Source organism: Lipophrys pholis (assembly GCF_963383615.2).
Source record: "Lipophrys pholis genome assembly, chromosome: 12".
Taxonomy (NCBI): Eukaryota; Metazoa; Chordata; class Actinopteri; order Blenniiformes; family Blenniidae; genus Lipophrys; species Lipophrys pholis.
The window spans coordinates 14254032-14266736 of NC_137641.1; positions in this window are offsets into that span (position 1 = coordinate 14254032).

The window sequence follows — 12705 nt, forward strand, 5'->3', positions numbered from 1 at the left end:
TCATAAGAGCAGCCATTAAAGCGGTGATCCAAGCACACATGGCTCTTAAAGATAAAGGGATGTGGTTTTTGTAACAGGTGTATTCGAAATAGATGATGGCGGGACGAGAGAGACAGTTAGCCATTGAGAATACATGGAGTGCTTTATACACGTGTGGCACTGGATCATTTACAGGTTAATAGCACATCAACTGTTGTCACTCAATAGCAAAATTAGTGTCAGTGCTGGTGTATTACAATATAACCCAGTGCAAATAGGGATGCTGGGCTTGCCACTTTTTCCTTGAATTTAAAAGAGCACTTGTTTTTTTTGTTATTTTCATTGGTCATCTTTCGCAGACATTAACCCCTGCAACCCAAACTCCATCTACTACCAAGGGACTGAGATAGGATATTCAGTGTGCACAGAAACGTTTCTCAATGTATCTAGTCCTTTCATATTCATGCAGTGAAGTCTTTTTTTATTTATTTATTTTTTGTTGAACTAGAGTTAAAAGGCGTGAGCTGTTCTAAGCTACTTCCATTTGTTCAAATTAGCCCTCAGAGGAAGTAAGATTGGAGAGCTCTGGTCAATTTGTTGCTTGGAAAGAGAAACACGTAATGTAGCAGTAGTGCTTTGCAGGAGCAACCAACAACAGATGATTGTATTACCTCCACCCCTGCCCATACTAACTCACAGTATATACTGACAGGCAGAGTCACTGTTATTTACATATAAAAACAGGCGGGTGGTTTTAATGATCCCATCGCATCTTGTTTGTGTTCGCGGTGCAGACTGTAATTCTTGCAGTGTACAATCCTGTTCTGATAACACTAAGTCCCTCATCATTTTGAATGACTAACCAGAGACCAATTTCATTATTCACCCCCACTATCTCCCCCTAATTATTTTCTTGTATTACATTCAAACCAGCTCTTCATGTATGTTTTCTTCCCGATCTCTTTGTGTCTGAAGCGAGCGAGCTGTTGTTAATAAACACCTGCAGCGCTCCAGGGCTCTCCTGGGCTTGACAGACTGACCCAGTGAGAGACATTAGGGTGATTTACATTCGGTATAACTGCGACAGAACATTAGAAAGAGTGTGTTGCAGCACATTTAGTGAAAATGACTTGGACCTAACTGAATTGCACTAATGATTGCTGACATAAGTTGAAGGATTGCAGTTTGGCTTGCTTCCTCTGTTACAAGAATCATCATGTTCCCAAAAGAAATGCTGTAATCTGCTTGACAGATTAAGTAAAATTTTGTAGCATACTCTGACAATTGAATGTAGTAATCGTAGGTGGCATTACCACATCCAGGCATATAACTATGAATTAATTGAGTAACTTGACTTGCCCCTGCAAGTCAAATTGGCCAAATAGTTATCCTTTTTTTTTTTTCCATTTTCTTCCGCTTTCAAATAGTTATGTTTTTCGAAAGTCTTTGTCCATTGCTTTAACGGCAATTGATAGTATCAATTGAATGACTTAATTCAACTGAGGATCCCGGGGAAGTGGAGCCTGTCACAGTTAATACTGGGTGAAGAATAAGAGTAAAAGTCACCTGTCCATCACTCGGTCAACACACGGAAAAGACAAATACACACACTCACACACCTAAAGGTGATTCACCGTCAATGCCAATCAAAACTGGCAAGCCTGTCTTTGTGTTCTAGGACACAGAAAGAATTTGACTTGTCATATGTTGCATATGTTTTCTTTGTCCAGAGAAAACATATGCAGCCACAGCGAGATCCTGTGAACTCTAGAAAGAAAGGCTTGCCCCTAGAATCATAGCATTGGTCTTTTGTGCTTTAACCTACTAAATGCCAGGGGCCTCATTTTTAAAGGTTGCTTACGCACAAAACGGGTCCTGAAAGATGCGTACACCACTTCCCACGCAAAGTTTGTGATCTAAAAAAATATAACTTCGCGGGACATCGCGCATTTTGGAGACGGGGGAAACTGGCAGCGCAGATGGTGAAATGGAGAATTGAAGCCAGATTCATCTCATACATTCAATGTCTTCACGTATCAGACTTATTGATCCAAGTAATCATAAACAGCTGCAGTGTTCTAGATGTTTCTTTAGTGAGCAATTACTGAATTGGCAGCACGATGTTCATATGTCCGACTTTCATCTTCAAATGATACAGAGCGGTGGATAGAACCGATTGATTATTAATTGTGATAAGGTGTGTAACAATCAGCCCCATTGCAGAGACAGCATCTAAATAGTGCGGTGGCAGCAGTGCGTAGAGCTGCACTGTGGATGCGCTGGCATGGTTATGCGCTCGGGATGCACTGGTGCGAAACGCACCGGTGGCGGAGACAGACGACCTCCTCGTCACCCACCGCTTCCAACTCTAATTACTAAAGACAAAACACACAAAGTCCACTGAGACTTTTCACGAGTTACTGTTCAAATATTAAATTCATTCATTTAATAAACAGATAAAACTGAACTTTATCGGTCTGCTGTGGTTTCCACCAAAATCTCTCCTTCCCTCTTCGACACTCTGACACAAGGCAGCCGTCACAACCATGGAGGCTGTTTTGGTGTCCAGCAGTGAGCTCTGGTGCTGCCCCCCATGATGTCACTCTCCTCTGGCCTCCACCTTCACATCAGATTCTTCTTCTCCACCTCTGCAGTCACTGATCTCTCTGTGGCTCTCAAACTATATACACAGGTGTCGACGTGCAGCCGATCGCTTGTTTTTCATTTTAATAGTGATTTCACTGATGTGAGCACCAAATAAGATCATTGTCCTGACCTCCACCACCTCCATGACTGTTTCCCTCTTCATAAAATTCCTTTTCCTCGTCTTTTCTGTCAGGATTTCGCCTCAAATTCCATCGATCAACAGGCTGATTGAGGTACAAAAATATTGACGAGGCACTTTGCATCGACCATTTATGGTAGAAAGTGGGCGTGTTGAGGGCGGGGTCCGAACTGTGCAACCTTCCAGGTGGACTGTGCTCTATAAAAGGAAAGTGAGTGAAGATGTGCGTACGCACTGATTTATCCATCTGATTTTTTGGGGGCGCACCCCACTTTCAGCTTTTGAGCCACACATACATTTTTAGTATGAATCCCACGCAAGGTTTTAAAGATGAGGCCCCAGTTCATTACAGGCACACTGTCTACTAACCAGAGGTTTCTCTCTAACACCAGTATGAGTAACTGTTTAAGTTGCACTAATATCAATACCTTGCTTTTGATTGATTGGATCTTCTTCAGGTGTCACAAACACAATCTAACAATGCATTTTGTTCAGTCTTTTTGAGCAAACGTATTCTTCACCAAATAATCTGTGGGGTTCGTTACAACCACAGTCCTAATCACTTGTGCCAGCTTTGTGCATTTTAACTGTAATATTTGTTAGAGCAGTTTATGACTTTATTTTTTTTTATAGCTCTTTGATTTGCATTATAGTGAAAAAGCAATGGAAATAGCCTTTTATTGCTAGACAGTGCGATTCATTTAGAGGATATTACAAAGGTGTGGTAAAGGGAATAGCAGTAGTAGTCCTCAATTTCATCATTGCATCTACTCTGAGATCTCTTATGTGCTTGTTCAGTTGTCCAATCTAAACACCATCTGGTGTCTCGGTGGGGCTAATCTTGTGTGGATAGCCTGACAGAGGAACAGACATACATACTTGGATGAACACACACTCTAGCTTTTACCAAATGATTCCACCCTGAACACCTAAGTAAGAAAAAAACAAAAACAAAAAAAAAAACAACAGGAGAGGGCTTTTTTTTTTTCTTGTTCTTTTCAATGTATTCCCCGATAATGAAATAGAAAATCTTGCCAAAAAAGGTTCTCCAATATTTCACTCCAATCTCATATAACAAAAGCAGTAAGTAAATCTGTAAAGCTGAAACAGACAGGTGTCACATTTTCATTCCCATCCCTTTATTTATCTTTCAAAAAAGCAATTACGAAGCAGCAAACATCAGACTGCTGTGTGCACTTTTCAGATCCTATGCTCTATGATTTTCAAGAGTTTAAGCATCATTTTGAAAGTCATGCTCCTTACCAACATTTCTGAGCTAGTTTCAGATTTCTGGGTACCAAAGAGGCTTCTTTTTCTGAATTTACAGAATAAAAACTTAATTCACTCCTATCCGTCTGTTGAGGGGAAAGTTTGAAGCGGTGGTGTAGTGGAGGTGACATGTATGAGATATATCAGATAGAAAAGTTTAAATCCGTACTGGCAAGCAAAATCCCTGACTGACATTCTCTACACTGGAGGATAACAGCTGTCATTCAAAAACCTGAGGCGAGAAGTAGATTTACACCAGATCTGTAGCTCTTGGTGTCTATTTCTAAATTTAATAAAAAAAACAAAAAAACAGGCTGTATGGTTAAGAAAACAGACAGACAGTCATCATCTGTGCTTGGAATTCCACGATCTTCCAAAAACTTTGCTCCTAAATTCACAATATCATTCTTCATTTGTGGGCTTTGTATATGTATGTTTACATTTCCACTGAACCTCCATTCCATTAGATGTTAGATTCTGATTTGGGTAGACTATACACGACCAGTCTCCTGAGTTTTTTATATTTTATTCAGAATTCTTGAATCCCACGTCCCCTACACTTTACTTCCTACTGCAAAAGTTCGACAAATGATAGTATGTTTGTTTCTTGGCTGCATAGTTCCCTGTGATTAAGCATCGTGTGTACATGGATTGAGTGTATGTTGAGTCCAGTATTAGAACATAATGCATTTATTTACACGGGACAATCTATCAATCCATATTTAATACCACTTTGTCCAGCTTAGGTTTGTCAGGGTTAGAGCCAATTATGGTTGACAATGGGCAAGATCAGCGATATTTCACAGTCGGGGCAAACAAAGAGCGACAGTCACAGTCAAATTCTCACAGACTCCCTATCATTAGCCAAAAAGGCATGTTTAGACCCTGAGGAAGGGAAGAACATGAAGACTCCACAAGTAAAGGCCCTCACGTCCAGCTCGGAATTGATTTCAATTTTATCCATCCATCTTCCTTTCCGCTTAGTCCGTATGAAGTCGCAGTGGTAGTATAGAGTAGAGAAACAAAGAAGCCTGAATATCTCTGTCCCTCGCAGCGTCCTGCAGCTCTTCTGGGAGGACTACAAGCCGCTCGCAGACCAAACCAGAGATATAATCTCTCCAGCGAGTCTTGAGCCAACCTCAAGGTGTCCCCCCCAGTCCGACGTTAAGGCAACCAGGGGGTATCCTCATGAGGTGCCCCAACCAGTAGTGGCTATGTGGGCCCACCACCCAAGAAGTCCAACACTGGGGAGCGGTGTCTTTTTCATGGGGAGCCACATGGTGCTGTATGCCCCTCCAATCGGAAATGAGCTCTTGGAACATTGAATGGCATCTAATTCATTATGGGTACATATTTCTTCTCTGTTAAAGTAGTTGTTTGCTCTTCCGTGTCTAGTGCAACCAACGTTCAGTACATCTTCAAATATGGACTCAACTTTTGCTTTTTAAATACGGATTTTTTTGATAACGTGATCCTCCTTCCTATCAAGAATATCAACGGTGCAGAAATGTCCGCAGAGCTTCGCCATTCTTCAAGATATTATTCCACTGCTTTTCTTTTTTTCTTTGAAACACCCCTAAGGTGTTCAATTGGATTCAAGTCAGGCAGCGCACTCGGCCAAGTCGTGGTGTTCAGCTTCTTTTCTTCTTCTGAAACTCTTGTCTGATCTTCACAGTGTGCGTTGAATAGTTATGCTAGAATATTCCTCCTCTGCTAACCTTTCAGATGCAAGAGGTCATCTTGTCAGCCAGCAATCTAGCAAATTCAAAAGCCATTCCCCAAACACCTTTTGCCCTCATGCAGCCCCACGTCACGTAATCAAACGCCCACCATCACGCTGCTCGCTCAGAACTATCCATTTACAATGGGCAGTTTGGCACCAAACAGGCTCAACTATATCTTTGCACAAAACATGTCTTTGTATGTAAAGAACATGCTTCTTTGGGCCTAATTAATGGATTGTTTAAGAAAAAAAAAAAGTGTTTTTGCTTGTTAGTAATAAAGTTCCTCTTTTTTTTTTTCTTGTATGGTGAACATGAACTTAAGAGTTATGCAATGTCCTTCACTCTGTCTGAGTAGTCACTAAAACTCTGATTTCAATTGATAGCTCCAGTGTCTGAAGTACTTCCCTGTATATTTTTCAGAGCTAGATTGTACAAGTGGCACACTGTCCATGGCTTCATTCTAAGAGAACAGGCCACTGCAGCTCTGATTATTGATATGATGGCTCCTACCACTCCCTGATTACTGCTGCAACTCTTTTTCAACCGATTCATAGTTGCCCAAAGGTTTTTACAGCATCCTTCCCTCACTGTCTTTTCAGCTCCCACAGTAATTCTTTTTGGTGTGAAGTCATAGCACAAATGTACTTATAGCCAACCCCATCCATCAGTGTGCTCTGTTTTGTTGTGGTGATTATAGGCCCGCTAACTCTGTTGCCCAGCTTGTATTTACAGAGTTATTCTGAGATGATACAATTTTGAATCGTCTGACATTTACGCATTATTGCACCGCGTCAACTCATTTCTGCTGCCTCCTCTGTACCTCTTTGTTGATCACTTTTGCCTGTTGGAGTGTGGAGATGTAGGCATGGAGGATGTGGACAAAACCTTTTTGTCGAACGTTGAAATCGACTTTAAAAGGGCATTTTAGAGGTGGCAGTAATTTCAGTGTTGCCCTGACTTGAACAGAAAGTAATCATCTGTAGGTGATTGGTCAGTGTGTGAAAATGAAAAAGAAAAGGAGTCCGGTATACTATTAAAAGATATCGTTAAGACAGACTGACAGTTGACAGTTGACCCAGGAGACAAAAGAGGAAAATCAAGTTATCACGGGGAGACTGACTAACTGAGACAGGATGATGGGAATCTGAGAGAAAAAGTCCTCAAACCGTTACAGAGACAAGTGGCTTGTCATGATAGGTACATTTGATAGCTATATATATAAATCTGAGTGCAGTCGTTAAGAGTTTTAAAATCCTTAAAAATTAAGTGGCTGACACAGCTCAAGCATACTTGGAGTGACATGATCAAAGTGTTAAAGTCACAGGTTTGACCTCCATTATAGTCACGGCTCTTTCAAAGAGGGTTTTGACCAAGACATATTTCTTTGTTTGTTCCTTTAGGAGAAGCAATATTCCTTATTTGGTGCTCGTGATGAAAATCTAGCTTTAGAGGGAGACCCTGTCCAATCATTTTACATCACCTACCTGGTCTATATGTTGAAGACATCTACTGACACTAACAGTTTTTGGATGATTATGGAGCAGGTTCAAAATCCAACAGGAGAAACTCACCTTCAGCAAGATCTTCCTGGAACTTCAGTCACCTACTTTGATCATTTTTTTCTGCTCTTCACACAGGCACACACTTTCTATGTCAAACGTACATGGATGTCTATCAAGCTAAGGCCCTGTGTTATGCAAAAATATTCGTCTGTTTCTAATACAATGTGTATGTTACAAAATGTGTGCTTAACTCATGGGAAGATGCTGTAATGTATGTCGTTCTACACACTAAAGTCACATCTTAATGACACCCAACAAGTTGTAATGTTGCCTTCTCCACATTTTGATGAAGATATGGCTGAAGAGTGAAGAGTGATGTTGGTGGAGATGAAGCTCAGCAGCCGTCCCTGCAATCATTACTTTATGCTTGAATGTCTCACAAGCTTTTATCACAGCTTTTAATTTAAAAACCCTAATTTTAGGTTTACTTAATGATTAAAATTTGTCTAATTTCCCAATTATGTGTGGAGTGGCAAATATAGATTTGATTAGATTTCACACCTGTTTCTGGAGACCTGAATGTAAAACGGATACATTATAGTTGCTAAAGTTTGCGTTCGCACCTTTTCTTTGTAGCTCTGGTTTGAACAAACCAGTGGTGACCCTAAAGAAAACTATTTTGCGGTTGTGCCTCATATAGTAAAGCTCAAAGTTATATAGGAACCTTCCCAGCTAAAACCTGAGGAGTACACAAGGAAATATGGATGCTTGCTTTCATACTTTATTGGCATCACATTATAAGACAAGAGTGGCACCCAGGTGCAGGAGTGCTGTTGTCATGCCTGTGTTGCGGAAATGTGGAATGAACTTTACTGCTTCTGACAGACCCTTCAACAAACCTGCATCCTCACGTGACCCTCAAACGGCTCTTCAAAGAGGTTTGAGAATGTCTCCACTCCAAAGATCTTGAATTTAGGTCCCATTTACACGACAACATTTCAAGTGAAAACGTAGTTTTTTTCTTTTTCATTTGCGAAAAACTTTGTGCTTACGGGGCAACATTTTGAAAATGATGTCTGTTTATACAGAAATGGTAGAAATGCTAAAAAAAGATTATGTACTTTTGATGTTAGGCCACTAGTGGGTGCTCTTTATTTGATGAAACCATACATACACACTCACGGAGAATAATAGGCTATAAACCTGAACGACAGACGACAAAGTTCCCCACAACAATGGTTATACCAGTGTACACGTACACACACAGGGGCACACCTGTTCCAGAAGGGGGGTGACAATCAAGGACTGGCCCCACTGGCGTGACGCCGAGATAATCAGTGAATACTGGAAAGGCAGCTAATTAACAGCCAATGCAAGCTTATAGTTTGAGGAGATTAGCAGCTTTCTGGAGAGTTGAGAGGACAAAGATACGCCTGTCAAGAGCTATCCATTTGAGTAATAAGGTGTGTGTGTGTGTGTGTGTGTGTGTGTGTGTGTGTGTGTGTGTGTGTGTGTGTGTGTGTATACTCGCATATCAGCTGAAAGTGTAACCAAAATGATTCAATTGTTTTTTTCTTCTTTTTTCTTTTTTTTGCTTTTATTCTCACAAGACAGAGTTCAGGCCGATATTGTTTTCGAGGATTACCAATATTTCAACGATAAAAAAGCAAACGTTTGTGCATGTGTAACCTTTGTTGCCTTTGTTATTCTGGGCTGTTCCGTTTAATATGCTTGAAATGATTAATAGAAAAACAGATTTGATGTTGTTTGTCTTAAATTTGCCTTTTTGCTAAAATATATATTTTTTTATTGCTATTTTGGATACAAAACATCATAAATATTGAAAAAATATAAAAATCTAATATTTGAAATATACCCCCCAAGAATTTATCCTACAATGAGACACACTCTAAAAAAATTTAAAAATCATTAGAAACAGAGAACAAAAAGAGGACTAAATAATTATATATAATTGGAAATGCACTTCATGCTGTGCCAAATAGCCGGAAAAAAGTGAAAGAATGGATGTCAAATTGATTAAAAGAGAGTGACAAATCTTCCCAAACATCCCAGCGGAGGGACGGCAGTGGGGAGAAGCAAACAGAGTGAAAATAACAGGAATGAATAGAGGAAGCAGCCACACAATACAACAGTGCCAGTGCCGCTACATAGCCAAAGACAGACGGAGCAATAACACCCGGGGTGATCTTTTTAGCAATTTACTCGAGACAGAAAAATGTATTGGGGGAATTTCCAGTACTGGCTCCAAAACAAGAGGCCTTTCTTAATTTTGAGAGAAACTTGTGCGATTAAGTAAAGTTGTCAATATATACCCACAAGCAGTGTTCCGGAGCAATTTGATAACTGGTACAGTGGAATAACAGAAGTGAGACTGTATTTTTAGTCTGTCTATCCATCCATTCATTCTTTATTTGTGCCACTTTGTCCAATTGTGGAGCCAATTCACTTGGTTCCATATGGACAGAGGGCAAACACACTCACATTCAAACCTAGAAGTGATTTAGAGTCGCCAATTAACCTCAAAATGCATCTTTCTGAACTGTGATTGGACAAATGCAGAGGAACGACATATAAACTCCACTCAGAATAATTACTTCCAACCCCAAACCCACACTCCAAGTAAGAATGTTCCTACCGTAAGGACAGAGTCCTAACCTATACACTAATGTGCAGCGTCTTTCAGCACGGAGAATACCAAGTGACTTTAAAAAAGGTCCGGACTTGTAATTTATCCTTCCAAACTGAGGTGGTGGTGCTTTTGCAAATCCTAAATTCATACGATATCAATGTCTTCATGTATTGGTGCAGTTTTGTTAAAAGATAGCACTAAGTCGTAGGTTTGCTCATCCAAGAATTATTATTCTCTGGCTGATGTAGTACACTGTTGTTGTAAATAAACATGGCAGTATCCCACTGGAGCAGTTAATCCACCCGTAGAACACGCCCTGCTGGGACACACACCCACTTTGCCTTGGTGTGAAAAGTACACAGTGTGTGTGAGCAAAAACCACAGAAGGGCCCGTCTAAAGCAAACTGTCAATACTCTTTGATTTTTAGGAGAGTTTTGAAAATAATCCATACAATTTGCATAACATTTTGTATCTTGTGGATATTTAACCCTAAAAACAATCTAGCTTTTGGCCCCAGTGCTCGGCAATGTCATAGTTGAAAACAAAAATCTAAAAATATTTAAATAAATACGTGCAAACTTGGCACCGTGCCAATGTGCAGATTTCATGCCCAAACACATGTGCAAACTGATCATCCATCTGAGGGCACTCAGGATTGTTTTGGACAGAATGGTGAAATAACACACAATCAATAAAATTTGCTTGTCTTAAATAATATTGCACAAAATACGATAAGTATACACAAATAGATTAATTAGTATGTGATTTATAACACCTTCAAAATTTGTGTCGTCTATGCTTGCATGTGCATTCTGCAGGTTTGACAGTTGCAAATACACATTACAGTCCATCTAGTTCATTTTTCTTTCTTTCACAGTATTAACTTTGTGATCGAACATCTCCCATATTTTTATTTCATCAGAAATTCATATTTAATTTTAAAATTATTTTGCTTTACCAATTTATTTTATTTGTTAACTTCCTCTACCAGTACGTCCATCTTCATGTAAACACCACTGTGTGTCATGGTTCTTGCTTTAACCAGTAACAAACAAAACGCAATCTTCACTTGCCTCTTAACAGAGTAACATTTGTTGTCTTCATGATGGCCCGCACGGTGGCGCAGTCGTTAGCGCACAGCAAGAAGGTCGTGGGTTCAAATACAGGGCCTTTCTGTGTGGAGTTTAAATGTTCTCCCCGTGTGTGTGTGTGTGTGTGGGGGGGGGGGTTCCCCCAAAGTCCCAAAAACATGCACTGGGGGTCCCTGGGGGTCTTGATGTGGTTCTCCTGGCTAAATGAAATGACAATATTGTGAAAAGATCACCAGCAAGTGACATGTAAACTGAAAATCAAATCGGATTGCATGAGCACCCATTTTTATCACATTGCTTGAGGAACTTTTTCAACGAGGTCTTCTATCAACATAGTAGTTTCTAATCAAAAATCCCCCTCCCCAAAAACAGGGAATCATGTTCACCAAACTATCGTGAAGCAGGACAAACACACAAAAGACACAAACAGCTTATTGGCACAAATCCAAGAGTCCATAAAGGCACAGGAGACTCACGTTAAAGCAGAGGAGTCAGTCACTGAACAAAAACTCACTGGCATCAAAGGAAGTGAAGTCATACATGATGAAACACAAAGGTATTGGAAATAAAAGATAACACAAAACACTGGAGACATAAAAAAAAAAAAAAATGGGGGGAAAAAAAAAGGAACAGAAGTCAGGCTTTGTATAAGGAACAACAAAGATCCAGGACAAACTGTCAAACAACCACTCAGCTCAGTTTTTACACCAAGACAAACAAAACGCTGGAACGATGCAGTCATTTATAATGAAGTGTTTCTCAAACAGTGACTCTGCAATATTCATGATTGAAAATAATAAGGGAAGAAACGATTTTGACTTATGCATGATTTGTAGTCAAAGTTACAGAATATATTATAAAGAAGCTAAAGTCACGATAGTTTCAGGTCCTTGTTCAAATGATGTTTTCAGGTGAAAACAGAAAACGTTTGTTGTGTTTTGGACATCTGATTACATGACAATGGTGCTCAGAGCCAGTGAAAACGCAGCTTCCTGAAAATGGCTCAGACGACGGAACTTTTCGAAATGCTTCGACTACATCGCTATAAAAACAAGGGAAACGCAACGTTTCTTCTGCACTTGCTCATATAGGTGGACAATAACAACAATGGCGGCCTCCAGAGTGTCATGACTCCCGGTCCACATTCTCCTGGGACTTGGTAGTTTTATATTTGAGAGTCGCACTTGATAGCAATCCAACTTCATTGCTTGTCGATGCGAATGCCCGTGTGTTCACCACTGGATTGTGTAAAGCATACTGTTCTCTAGAAGAGTTTATGTAGTTTCATTCCAAAAATACCCAGAACCCAGAAGTAGTGGCCCGAAATGAAAAAGACATTGTTTTCAGCGTTTCTGCCGTTGCTGTATAAATGCAAAACTTTTCTGAAACAAAAACATTTACATGAGATGATAATCACCACTCTTCCCTTGAGGAATAATGTCCAACAGCAGCTCCTTCACTCGGAGTGAAAACTGCAAGTTTAACTCCAAAGTTAACACAAAGTACAGTTCAACAGAAGTATTTACCACACCGACATGTCTGACCTTTCTTGTTTAATTGGTCTGCATGTTGGCAATATTGGTTTCCTTATCTTGATGGATCTTAACCTTAATACTGCATGTTGAAATACAGTATATCCATGTGACTGAGCATTCTCTCCACATGGAGCTTCTACACTTTGCAAACACTCGAATGTTGCTTTGC